The following is a 13,378-nucleotide window of genomic DNA, read 5'->3' on the forward strand; positions in this document are numbered from 1 at the left end:
AGGGAGAGGGAGAGGGAGAGGGAGAGGGAGAGCTGCTGGCTGGGAGGAGGTCAATAAACAGTCTTGCTATCTCTCTGCTCCGTGTGTGTGCAGGGGGAGGGAGATCAAATGAGAGCTGTGATGATGGGCTGGGGTGCCTGTGCTCACCAAGGAAAAAAGCTGCTCCAGAGGGACCGACATCCTAGAAGGTCCAAAGGCATAGCCTCTGGAGAGGCTGCTGGCCCCTCACTCTCCTTCAGGATACCACGCCCACTTGGTTTTTCTCCTACCTCTCTGGTTGTTTCCTCTCATTCTCTTTTGCTGATCCCTCCTCTTCAACTCAGCTTCTTTCAAGTTGGAGCAAGGCAAGACTCTGACCTTGAGCATCTTCTCTGTCTACTTTTACACTCTGGTGATTTCATCCAGTCTCAGGGCTTTAAATACCATTTGTATGCAATGACTCCCACATTTCTATTTCCAGCCAAACATTTCTACCTCACTGTGTCCAAAACTGAACTCCCGATCCTGTGCCACATTCCCCAACTCACTAATGGCAACTCATCCTTCCTGCCACTCAGAACAAAATAGTGGAGTTCTCCTTGTCTCTCTTTAACATCTGTATCCATTCTGTCTGTTGACTCTACCTTCCAAATATATCCAGAATCCAACTCGACCTCACTATTTCCATTGCTAATACCCTGGTCTTAGCCATCTAATACTTAGCCAGCTAATACCATCATCTCCCGTCTAGATGACTGTGCTGTCTGCCCCATTCTCTTTTCAGTACAGCAGCCAGAGTGGTCCTTTTACACTTCACATTCTATTGCCCTGCTCAAAACCTTGCAGGGCTGTCCATTTCACTGAAAGTAAAGCTAAAACCTACTGTGGCCTACAGGGCCCTAGGCCATCTAGTCTCCCACTACCTCTGAACTGTCTCCTGCTTGTTTCTCCTTCCCTGGGCTCCAGACACACTGGCTGTGTGGTTCTTGAAATTGACAAACAAGCTCTTGCCTTAGGGTGTTTGTACTGACTTTTCTGTTAATGATGAGAGAGCTTCTGTTCTTAGAACCCCTCACCCCAGGTAACTAGCTGCATGGCTAACTCCCTCACCTCCTTTCAAATCTTTACAGAAAAGTCACCTTCTCAATGAGGGCTACTCTTTTTTAAGTTGCAGCCCACACTACCACTCCCTACACTTGGGCTCCCAATCCCCCTTATGCTGCTATTTTTTCATAGCACTTACTTATTGTTTAAGCTCCACAAGGGCAGGGATATTTGCTACTGATATATCCCAAACACTGAGAACAATGCCTGGCATGCATGACTGACTGACTGAGGCATGGTGAGGGCAGTGTCCCTCCAACTCAGAGGAAATGAAGTCAGATGGAAGTAATTCCCCAGGCTGCCACCAGAGGGCACCACTGGCCCTGATATTGTTAGTCTTAAGGCAGCCCAGCCTTCCCCCAAACTGAGTTTGAGCCTCAGCTTTCCTCTATTTGGGTAGAGAGAAGAGAGAAAAGTTAACAAAATATAGTTATGTTTTCCATAAAGCTAAATGGATTTCCTGTTTTAAAGAAGTGACCTGTCGTTTGGGGGTCAAGTCATTCTTACTGGTTTTAGTCTTGAAATGGCCTGCCTTTTGTAGAATGATGGTAAAAAATAGTACCCCGGAAATTTCTTGGAAATTTTAATAATTGGAAAATCCAAAAATCTGGAAACCACTGGTCTAAGGCAGTCATAGTCTAATAAAAACAATGGAACTTTTAAAAATGAAATTTTAAGTATAATACAAATATCTAAAACATATTACATGGAATTTTTTAATATATTTATTTTCCTCCAACTTTTTATTTTAAAAAGTTCAAAGCTACAAAAAAGTTGAAAGAATAATAGAATGAATACCTATATACCTACACTCTTTGACACATTTTCTTTCTTTCTCTGTTTACTGAGCTATTTGAAAGTTTCAGATATCATTTCACCACTAAATACTTCACATTAGGGGCCGATCCCATGGCATAGCAGTTCAGTGCGCGCTCCGCTGTGTCGTCTGGGGTTCAGATCCCGGACGCGCATTGATGCACCGCTTGTCAGGCCATGCTGTGGCGGCGTCCCATATAAAGTAGAGGAAGATGGGCACGGATGTTAGCCCAGGGCCAGTCTTCCTCAGCAAAAAAAAAAAAAAGAGGACTGTGGTGGATGTTAGCTCAGGGCTGATCTTCCTCACCAAAAAAAAAAAAAAACTTCACATTATGTTTCTACTAAGAATAAGGACATTCTCCTACATAATTACAATATCTTTATTGTGTAGTCTGAGTAATGGCCTCCAAATATGTCCACATCCTAATCTTGGGAACCTGTAACTATGTTACCTCACCTGGTAAAAGGGATTTTGCAGGTATGATTAAATTACGAGTCTTGAGATGGAGAGTTTATTCTGGATGATCCAAATGGGCCTGAGGTAATCACCAGGGTCCTTATATGAGGGAGGCAGGAGGGTCCAGAGTTAGGACTAGGAGACGGCACAACAGAAGCAAGAGGGTTAGAGTGGAGCAAGGAAGGGGTCACGAGCCAAGGAATGCAGGCAGCTTGTCGAAGCTGAAAAAAGCAAGGAAACATATTCTCTCCTGAAGCCTCTAGAAAGCATGCAGCCCCACCAACACCTTGATTTTAGACTTCTGACCTCCAGAACTGTAAGAGAATAAATTTGTAAGTCATTACATTTATGATTATTTGTTACAGCAGCAACAACAAAACTAATACGATTATTAATTCAATAATATCATCTAAAATAGAGTATACATTAAAATTTCCACAATTGTGTCAAAAATGTACCTTCTGGGGCCAGCCCAGTGGCGCAAGCGGTTAGGTGTGTGCGCTCCGCTGCAGCAGCCCGGGGTTCGCCAGTTCGGATCCCTGGTGTACACCAATGCACCACTTGGCAAGCCATGCTCTGGCAGCGTCCCATATAAAGTGGAGGAAGACGGGCACGGATGTTAGCCCAGGGCCAGTCTTCCTCAGCAAAAAGAGGAGGATTGGCATCAAATGTTAGCACAGGGCTGATCTTCCTCACAAAAAAAAAAATGTACCTTGTTTTCTTCCTTCCTCCTTTTTTTGTTTTTTGTTTAGGATCCAGTTAGGGTTTGTATATTGCATTTGATTGTCATGTAGTATAAGTGTATTTTTAAAGTTGAAATTTATAACACTTAACTGTCTTGATCCACATAAAAACCTGAAATCACAAATAAACCTGAGAATTTTCTATTTTTAACAAATGATTCAGTTCTAGTTTTAAGGCTAAATTACTTCATCAGGAAAAAATATAAATGTGTCATACACAAAGCAACTGATTATACTTCAGTTTTTAAGAAGTTTTTTTAAAAAGCAAAGTTACATAAGTGCAACATTTAGAGCCAGAGCCCCGGAGAGGCGGGCCTGGCCTGAGGCGCGCAGGTACTGCCTTGAAAAATATTTGTGAACGGATATGCCTAAGCTTGAACTTTTTCAAGTTCAAGGACTTGTTATTCAAGGCCTCAACAAAAACAGGTTAACCAGCTACTTCATAGGTAGCAAACGTCTATTGGGCGACTGCTCTGTGCCAGGCCCCATGGCAGGCACAGGAGGCAGTTCAGGTTAATGCTTGGTGGTCTCTAACGTGTGAACATAAATCCGAAGCGCTAGGAATGAAGTGTATCTGCCTTCTCCGTGAATGTACTTGGATTTCTTATAACTGTGTGCTTCCTGGGAGAAGGCTGCGTTGGCGCCCCGCCCCGAGCTGGCCCCTTCTTGCTGGTGCTCCCGAGTGAGGGCGCTCGTCCCTCTGCCTACATCGGGGGTCGGCACCCAGAACATACAGTTCCGCGAGGACAAGCTGCACAATCCAAAGCACGCCTGAGACGTGGGTATTCTTCTAGACAACCTAGTAGGCAGGGGTGTAACGCCCAGCATGCGCAACCTTCTTCACGCTGCGAAGCCCCGTCGGCCGCTTGGAGCAGTAGGGAGACTCAGGCTTCCATCCATTCTTCATCCGTTTACCCAGGCGGCACATGGCTTTGTTCCTGGCGCTCGGCCGGCTTCTGAGGTCAGACGGCCCTTTCCTTGACGTGCGCACGTGGGTACAGCCGTCAGTGCCGCGGCCGGAACCGGTGGGAACGCCCGCAGAGCAGAGGAGACCCAGAGCAGGAGCGCCCAAGAGGAAACCGCGGCGGTGGAGACCCGGGGCATCTGGAGGACTGGGCTACCTGGAGCAAGTCACTGTTCGTCAGAAAAAAGCCGCTACGACTACCGACAAAAAAACGTATTAATAAGAAAAGAAAAAAAAACAAAACGTCACGTCGCTCTCTGCGGAGACACACCTACACTCTCTGGGTCAGAAATAAATGACAGACTTACGTAGTTCCTACACTGATACACATCTATTATTCACTTGCAAGTTAATAAGCCCTGCAAATGCAAGGCCTCAAAAAAATTGGGTAAAGACTCAGAACTGTTCCTCTCCACGGAAATCTTTAGTAAAAGGCGAAAGATTTATACGATTTGAAGAGAAACGAGAGTATATAATAGCGTCGCGCCCACACAGTACTCGAATAACCATAACTCCTAGATCACCAACGGTAACTATTTACCCAAAAGAGTCAGTGGTTTCTGCCTTTATCAGACAATTCTGTGAAAGTACCATCGTTTTTAGGGGAAAAATAGTCGAAAGAAAAAGAAGAATCTAGCCTTTTAAAGTAGGAAATAGCCTTGCGCAATGCATTGTGGGTATGTAAATGACGCTAAGTCGTCAACCTCTGTTTCCGAAAATACCTTAAATGGTTCATCCCTTTTCCTCTTACCGCTAGGCGTATGGCCACCACCAGGGGGCAGAGCAGAAACCAGATTGGCAGAAACACAGCCGCCCGATCCAACCAGAAACTCTGACTTGGTTTTATAATTGGCACTTCACGTTTAAAATTTCCCTTGAATCTCAAAAAAAAATTAGGGGCCGCCCGGTGGGGCCGGCGTAGTGGTTAACTTTTGTGTGCTCCGCTTCCGTGTCCAGGGTTCGTGGGTTTGGATCCCAGGCGTGGATCCACACAGGCTCATCAAGCCGTGCTGTGGTGACAGTTCCACATACAAAAAATAGAGGGAGATCGGCAACAGATGTTAGCTCAGGGCCGGTCTTCCTCACCAAAAAAAAAAAATTTTAAATTGAATTTTAAAAAAGGCTTGAAAATAATTGTCTTCCTACATTCATTCAAGAATAACTTATTGGGTTGGCCCCATGGCTTAGCGGTTAAGTGCCTGCGCTCTCCTGCTGGTGGCCCGGGCTGGGATCCCCGGGCGCGAACTGACGCACCGCTTCTCCGGCCATGCTGAGGCCGCGTCCCACATACAGGAACTAGAAGGATGTGCAACTGTGACATACATCTACTGGGGCTTTGGGGAGAAAAAGAGGAAAGAAAAAAGGAGGAGGATTGGCAATAGATGTTAGCTCAGAGCCAGTCTTCCTCAAAAAAAAAAAAAAAAACTTTCCCGCAGCCACAAGAGACAGATGGAACTTTTCATTCTCAACGATTAGTTTCCACTGAGCTTCACCTTAAGAAAGAAGCTTAGTAACCTTTGCTGTCGATGCATTACATCAACTGGTACAATTTTGAATTAATTTTTGCACTAGACTTTTTTAGTTGCTTCACAAACCTTGAAATTGATTCAAACATCAGAGACTTCAATATGTATTTTTTCCAGCTTTATTGAGATATAATTGACATATAATATTGTGCAAGTTTAAAATATGTATTTTTTATTAGGTGAAATAACTTCTACAGTGAAAGACTTAGTTTTCTCCTTTTCTCTACTCCTTCACTTATTGTTTTAAAAGTTTATCATGAACTATTTCTGACTCCACAGAAAACTATGAAGAGCAAGAACACAGCCGATACTCAGATTTCATAGATATGAACATTTCTTCTAAGGTGCCTTAGATCTGTTTGAAAGTAAATAAAATCTTATACATACAGTTGAAGGCTGAATTTGTACCCCTCAATCCTATTTGCTCCCCCCTATCTGGTGATACGCACTATTTTGAAGTTGGTGAGTATGTCCTCCATCCACCAACAATCTTGGTCACGTGTTTTTAAAATTTGTATAAATATCATACCTTATCCATGCTTCCGTAACTTGCTTTTTTTGTGTGTGAGGAAGATTAGCCCTGAGCTAACATCTGTCGCCAATCCTCCTCTTTTTGGTGAGGAAGACTGCCCTGGGCTAACATCCGTGCCCATCTACCTCCATTTTATATGAGACACCGCCACAGCATGGCTTGACAAGGGGTGCGTCGGGGCGCGCCTGGGATCCGAACCGGGCCGCCAGCAGCAGAGTGCGTGCACTTAACTGCTACGCCACCAGGCCGGCCCTGTAACTTACTTTTTTTAATTCAACGTTATGTTTTCAAGATTTATATATGTTGGTATCTGTAGATGTAGTTCCAGTTCATCCATTTTATTTCCTGCATAATATTCCATTGTTTCAGTATGCCACAATACCTGGGATGTGAAAACCACCTGGGACATTAAATAAAGGAACATATAGTGACATTACTATGAAAAACTGTCTCCAATGTCCATCTACTTACTTCTTTTAAGTTTTCTCAGATCTTACATTTGTGAAAACAAAAATAGGAATAGAATTGGTGACAAACTCTGTCTCACTCTATGTGAACCAATTGAAAAATAAAGTTTGTTCATCTCATTAGGAGATGCATTTCCAATAAACTTGTACTTTTTAGGTTCAAAATTCTTGTCTTGTTTTGACCATTCATGTACTTAGAATAATGATAATAATAATAATTCAATCCAAAAGATGTGTTTTAATGCTCAGAGACTTAAGGTAACAAGAAATGTTTTAAAACATATGTATAGGGCCGGCCCCGTGGCTTAGCAGTTAAGTGCTCGCGCTCAGCTGCTGGCGGCCCGGGGTTCGGATCCTGGGCGCGCACCGACACACCGCTTCTCCGGCCGTGCTGAGGCCGAGTCCCACATACAGGAACTAGAAGGATGTGCAGCTATGACATACAACTATCTACTGGGGCTTTGGGGGAAAAAAAAAAAAGGAGGAGGATTGGCAATAGATGTTAGCTCAGAGCCAGTCTTCCTCAGCAAAAACAGGAGGATTGTCATGGATGTTAGCTCAGGGCTGATCTTCCTCACAGAAAAAAAAACAAATCTCATTTCTGGATATGAAGGAATTTAGGGAATTTTTTCTAATTTACTTAAGTAAAACAATGATACCATGTTTATGTGGGAGAATGTTCTTATTCTTGGGAGATGCATGCTGAAATACCTAGAGCTAAAGAGTCATGATGTTTCCAACTTGAAAGTAGTTCAGAAAAAAATAATGAAAGAAACCAAAGTCTAGAGGCTGGACTGGATTTAGGTTACACATTTTTGGCAAATTTCATTTCTGAGTCTAGAGGAGGGAGCTACCACTATCAGTCTAAATTAGTTCACTATCTTTTCTGCTCCATTTAGTAATTTCCCCCCAACTTTATTATGAAAAATGTCAGCTCTTTTACCAGTGACCCGCCAATATGGGCCGCGTTGGCACCAAAACCATGGAAAAGACGGCCGGTCATCATTGAGAAGTACTACACCCACCTGGGCAGCGACTTCCCCACCAACAAGCATGTGTGCGAGGAGATCACCATTATTCCCAGCAAGAAGCTCCACAACAAGATCGCAGGCTATGTCACACACCTGATGAAGGGGATCCAGAGGGGCCTCGTGAGAGGTATCTCTATCAAGCTGCAGGAGGAGGAGAGAGAACTATATTCCTGAGGTCTCAGCCCTGGATAAGGAGATCATTGAAGTAGATCCTGACACCAAGGAAATGCTCAAACTCTTGGACTTTGGCAGTCTCTCCAACCTGCAGGTCACTCAGCTTTACAGCTGGGATGAATTTCAAAACCCCACGTGGAGCCATTTGAATCTTTCTGCTGTGCTATAATATTTTCAATAAGCCTTGAACACCAAAAAAAAAAGAAAAGAAAAAGAAAAATTTCAAACATACAATAAAGTTGAAGGACTAGTACAACCACCACCTGTATAACCACCACTCAGATTCAACATCTCTTAACTTTGTGCCACTGTTTCTTTAACTTATATTTGTGTGTGTGTATATATATATATATTATTGTAGGGGAGGAAAAATGTTTTTTCCTTTTACCCTTCTAGGTGCTCAGCTGGGGCTCTGTAACAAAAGACAGATTAACAGGAAAAAAACAGAAGTTCATTAACACGTATATCTCATAACATGTATATCTCATGGGAGAAACTCAGGGGTGAGTAACTCCATGAGGTGGCTAAAACTTGGGCTTATATAGCGTCTTCAACATAGAACGATAAATTTGTAGAGAAATGGCAGGACAAAAGAAAACAGTTTTGGGCTTTGAAGGACTGGAAACTGTGGGAAGGTAAACCTATGAATGGAGACTAATGGAGTGAGGCTTGTTTGCAGATTCCTCTGGTGCCATCTCTGGGCAGACAAGAGTCTAGAGTTCCCTCCAGTAAAGTAAAATCTATATCCTGCCTTAGGCAGAAAGGGGGAGGGGAGAGGGAGATTTTCCTGTATTTGCTGCTTCTTAATTGCCTTCAACTCAAAATAATTCTTATGGGGGCCCGCCCGGTGGCGCAAGCAGTTAAGTGCACGCGCTCCGCTGCAGCGGCCCAGGGTTCGCCATTTCTGATCCCCGGCGTGCACCAATGCGCTGCTTGTCCAGCCATGCTGTGGCGGCGTCCCATATAAAGTAGAGGAGGAAGATAGGCATGGATGTTAGCCCAGGGCCAGTCTTCCTCAGCAAAAAGAGGAGGATTGACATGGATGTTAGCTCAGGGCTGATCTTCCTCACAAAAAAAATAAATAAAATAATGCTTTTTTTAAAATTTTATTTATTTTTTCCCCCAAAGCCCCAGTATACAGTTGTATGTCATAGCTGCGCATCCTTCTAGTTGCTGTACATGGGACGCGGCCTCAGCATGGCCAGAGCAGCGGTGCGTCGGTGTGCGCCCGGGATCCGAACCCGGGCCGCTAGCAGCGGAGCGCGCGCACTTAACCGCTAAGCCACGGGGCCGGCCCTAAATAAAATAATTCTTATGTAAAGAGGCATACTTTGGGGTGACATTCCAATTCACTTCATTACTTTTTTTTGAGCTACTTGAAAATTGCAAACATCATGACTCTTTAGTTGTAAGTATTTCAGCATGCATCTCCCAATAAGAACATTCTCCCACACAATCAAGGTATCATTATTATTGTTAATTAGAAATAATTCCCTGGGGCCAGCCCCGTGGCGCAAGCAGTTAAGTGCGTGCGCTCCGCTGCAGCAGCCTGGGGTTCGCCGGTTCGGATCCCAGGTGCACACCAACGCACCACTTGGCAAGCCATGCTGTGGCGGGGTCCCATATAAAGTGGAGGAAGATGGGCATGGATGTTAGCCCAGGGCCAGTCTTCCTCATCTTTTGTATCTAGTCCATATTCAAATTTCCCCAATTACTCACAATTTTTTGAAACCATAATCCAATCAAGATTCATGCTTTGCATTTGGTTGTTGTTTGTATTCTCTTTAGATCTAGAAGTCTTTTGTGTGTGTGTGTGTGTGTGTGTGTGTGTGTGTGTGTGTGTGTGAGGAAGATCAGCCCTGAGCTAACATCCAATGCCAATCCTCCTTTTTTTTTTTTTTTTGCTGAGCAAGATTGGCCCTGAGCTAACATCTGTGCCCATCTTCCTCTACTTTATATGGGATGCCGCCACAGCATGGCTTGACAAGCAGTGCGTCTGTGTGCACCAGGGATCTGAACCCACAAACCCCGGGCAGCTGAAGTGGAGTGCACACACTTAACCACTGCGCCACCGGGCCAGTCCCAATCTAGAAGTCTTTGTACTTCTCTTTTTTCTTAATAGGGACTTTGTCTGTGTGCACCAGGGATCTGAACCCACAAACCCCGGGCCGCTGAAGTGGAGTGCACACACTTAACCACTGCGCCACCGGGCCAGTCCCGATCTAGAAGTCTTTGTACTTCTCTTTTTTCTTAATAGGGACTTTGTAAAGAGACCAGGCCAGATGTCTTGTAAAGTGTCCTGCATTCTAAATTTGCCTACTTATTCCTCATGGTGTCATTCAGTCTGTTCCTCCATCCTTTATATTTCCCGGAAACAGGAAGTTAAGTCTAGAGGCTGGACTGGACTTAGGTTACACATTTTTGGCATTATTATCTCCTGGATGATGCTGTGTACTTCATATTGTAACCTATCAGGAGACACCTAATGTCAGGTTGCCCCACTACTGGTGATACTAAATTTGATCACTTGGTTACACTGGTGACTACTACATATTTCCACATAAAGGTATGCTTTCCATTTGCAAATTGTTAATGTAAATAATCTGTGGAGGGCCGGCCCGGTGGCTTAGCAGTTAAGTGCGCGCGTTCCGCTGCTGGCGGCCCGGGTTCGGATCCCGGGCGCACACCGACGCACCGCTTCTCTGGCCATCCTGAGGCTGTGTCCCACATACAGCAACTAGAAGGATGTGCAGCTATGACATACAACTATCTACTGGGGCTTTGGGGGGAAAAAAGGAGGAAGATTGGCAATAGATGTTAGCTCAGAGCCAGTCTTCCTCAGCAAAAAGAGGAGGATTAGCACGGATGTTAGCTCAGGGCTGATCTTCCTCACAAAAAAAAAAAATAATAATCTGTGGAGCAATACTCTGGCACCATGCAAACATCCTCTACTCAGTCTTTCACCTAGCATCACTAAATCATTTATTTCATTGGGAATTGCTGTATAGTTCCAGAGTCTTTAATTTCAAAAAGTGACTGTATTAAAGAAGTTTTTTTTCCCAAAATATATCTGTTCTTTTTTACATTTTGCTCTATCCTTTCACAATGATTTATTTATTTATTTATTTATTTAATTTTATTTATTTATTTTTTCCCCCAAAGCCCCAGTAGATAGCTGTATGTCACAGCTGCACATCCTTCCAGTTGCTGTATGTGGGACGCGGCCTCAGCATGGCTGGAGAAGCGGTGCATCAGTGTGCGCCCGGGATCAAACCCAGGCCGCCAGCAGCGGAGCGCGCGCACTTAACCGCTAAGCCACAGGGCCAGCCCTGATTTATTTTTTTAAACTTACTATCTTTTTGATGTTAAGCATACCAATTGACTCCAATTGTTCTATTACCAGTTCAAGGAGGGGAGGGCTTTTTTGTTCTATCATGGTGATGCGTCCATGGTAATATGATGGGAGTCCTCGGCATATATAAATGTCGCTAGTCTAATGGCTTTGTGTTTGCTCAAGTCCTAGAAGTTTCATTATTTGCAGACCATGGGCCTCTTCAGACAGGTCCCCCTTGCTGCTCTGACTTCTCTCTTCATTTTTGGCACAACAGAAATTCTCAACTTTGGAACTTTGAGTTTCCTGCTTTTGGAACACCCAATGTTAGTTTCTTGACTTCAGGTTCCTATAACAGGAAGGTATTGGAATCAGAAACAAGTTGTGAGGGCTGGAGTTTTATCACCCATGCATGGCCAGGAGAAATTCACTGGGTCTGCCCAAGGTTGAGGAACTGGAAATAGCCCCCCTTCAAAAACCCATGTGCCCCAAGAGTTCCACGTTGGCCTTGGGAAGCAGCAAGGAAGTTTGCAACCACCTGGACCTACACGTGGAAAAAGGAGAAAAGATGGGGGTGGGTCTGAATTTACATCACCCTCCTAAATTAGGAGGTACAGAAAACATCTTAATGAACATCCATGATTCACATAAAAGATAAAATTTCAGCTACAATGAAATACCACTTCATACCCATCAGAATGGCTATAATTAACAACACAGGAAACAACAAGTGTTGGTGAGGATGTGGAGAGAAGGGAACTCTCATACACTGCTGGTGCAAACTGGTGCAGCCACTAGGGAAAACAGTATGGAGAGTCCTCAAAAAATTAAGGCTAGAACTACCATACAATCCAGCTATTCCACTGTTAGGTATTTATCCAAACAACATGAAAACACAAATGCATAAAGAAACATGCACCCCTAGGTTCACTGCAGCATTATTCACAATAGCCAAGACTTGGAAGCAACCTAAGTGCCCATCAAGGGATGAATGGATAAAGAAGATGTGGTATATATACACAGTGGAATACTACTCAGCCATAAGAAACGATGAAATCCAGCCATTTGTGACAACATGGATGGACATTGAGGGTATTATGCAAAGTGAAATAAGTCAGAGGGAGAAGGTCAAATACCATATGATCTCACTCATAAGTAGAAGATAAAAACAACAACAAACAAACACATAGAGATAGAGACTGGATTGGTGGTTACCAGAGGGGAAGGAGGGAGGGAGGAGGGCAAAAGGGATGATTAGGCACATGTGTGTGGTGATGGATTGTAATTTGTATTTGGGTGGTCAACATGATGTAATCTATGCAGAAATAGAAGTATAATGATGTACACCTGAAATTTATATGTTATAAACCAATGTTACCTCAATAAAAAAATAAAATAGGGGCCTGCCTGGTGCTGTAGTGGTTAAGTGCGCGCTCTGCTTCACCGGCCCAGGGTTCACAGGTTCGGATCCCTGGTGTGCACCAAACCAATGCTTGTCAAGCCATGCTGTGGCAGCATCCCATATAAAGTAGAGGAGGATGGGCACGGATGTTAGTCCAGGGCCAATATTCCTCTGCAAAAAGAGGAGGATTGGCATTGGATGTTAGCTCAGGGCTGATCTTCCTCACAAAAAATAAATAAATAAATAAAATAAAATTTCTATTTTGTTGAAATACCCTTCTCCAATCACATTACTCTCTCTGCCAGAGGCAACTGCTCTCCTGAATCTGTGTTTATAATTCCCAAGCGTATATTTATTCTTTTATTACATATGTATGTATCACTAAACAATATTCCACTTCCTCTCTCTAGTCTAACTCTCATCCTCAATACTTCACCAAGACTGCTCAAAGTTACCCATGACTTAGGAGCTGGCAAATTTAAAGGATAATTCTATGTCCTCATCATACCTGCCCTCTCTGCAGCTCTCCTAGGCTTTCACTCCTTCCTAGGCTTCCACTCCCTAGTTTTCCTCATCTCTTCAAACCACCCTAATCTCATCTTCTTTGCTCCTCCTCCTCTGCCCTACCTCAAAATGTTGGCATGCCCCATGGCTCAATTATGGTTCTTCTCATCCCCATCTATACTCTCCCTAGGAGATCTCATTCAGCTCCATGACTCTAATTACATTACAGAAAATGACTGCCAAATCTCTATCTCTGGCCTTGATCTCTCCCTGAACTCCTAGCTTGTATATCCAACTGCTCACTTGACACCTCCACTCCGAAGTCTTGTAGACATTTCAGACTCAACA

The 13,378-nt window shown here is 43.9% G+C and overlaps 1 non-coding gene and 1 pseudogene across 1 annotated transcript; one reads left to right on the top strand and one right to left on the bottom strand.

Moving 5' to 3' along the window:
* Window positions 1-4,418: 4,418 nt before the first annotated feature.
* On the bottom strand, window positions 4,419-4,535 carry LOC131413278 (U5 spliceosomal RNA). The gene has a single exon (XR_009221940.1). It is a non-coding gene; the product is annotated as a U5 spliceosomal RNA (small nuclear RNA).
* Window positions 4,536-7,546: 3,011 nt separating this feature from the next.
* Window positions 7,547-7,942, top strand: LOC131412395 (small ribosomal subunit protein eS17-like; annotated as a pseudogene).
* Window positions 7,943-13,378: the final 5,436 nt, after the last annotated feature.

The sequence above is a fragment of the Diceros bicornis genome, chromosome 13 (genome assembly GCF_020826845.1).
Source record: "Diceros bicornis minor isolate mBicDic1 chromosome 13, mDicBic1.mat.cur, whole genome shotgun sequence".
Classification (NCBI taxonomy): Eukaryota; Metazoa; Chordata; class Mammalia; order Perissodactyla; family Rhinocerotidae; genus Diceros; species Diceros bicornis.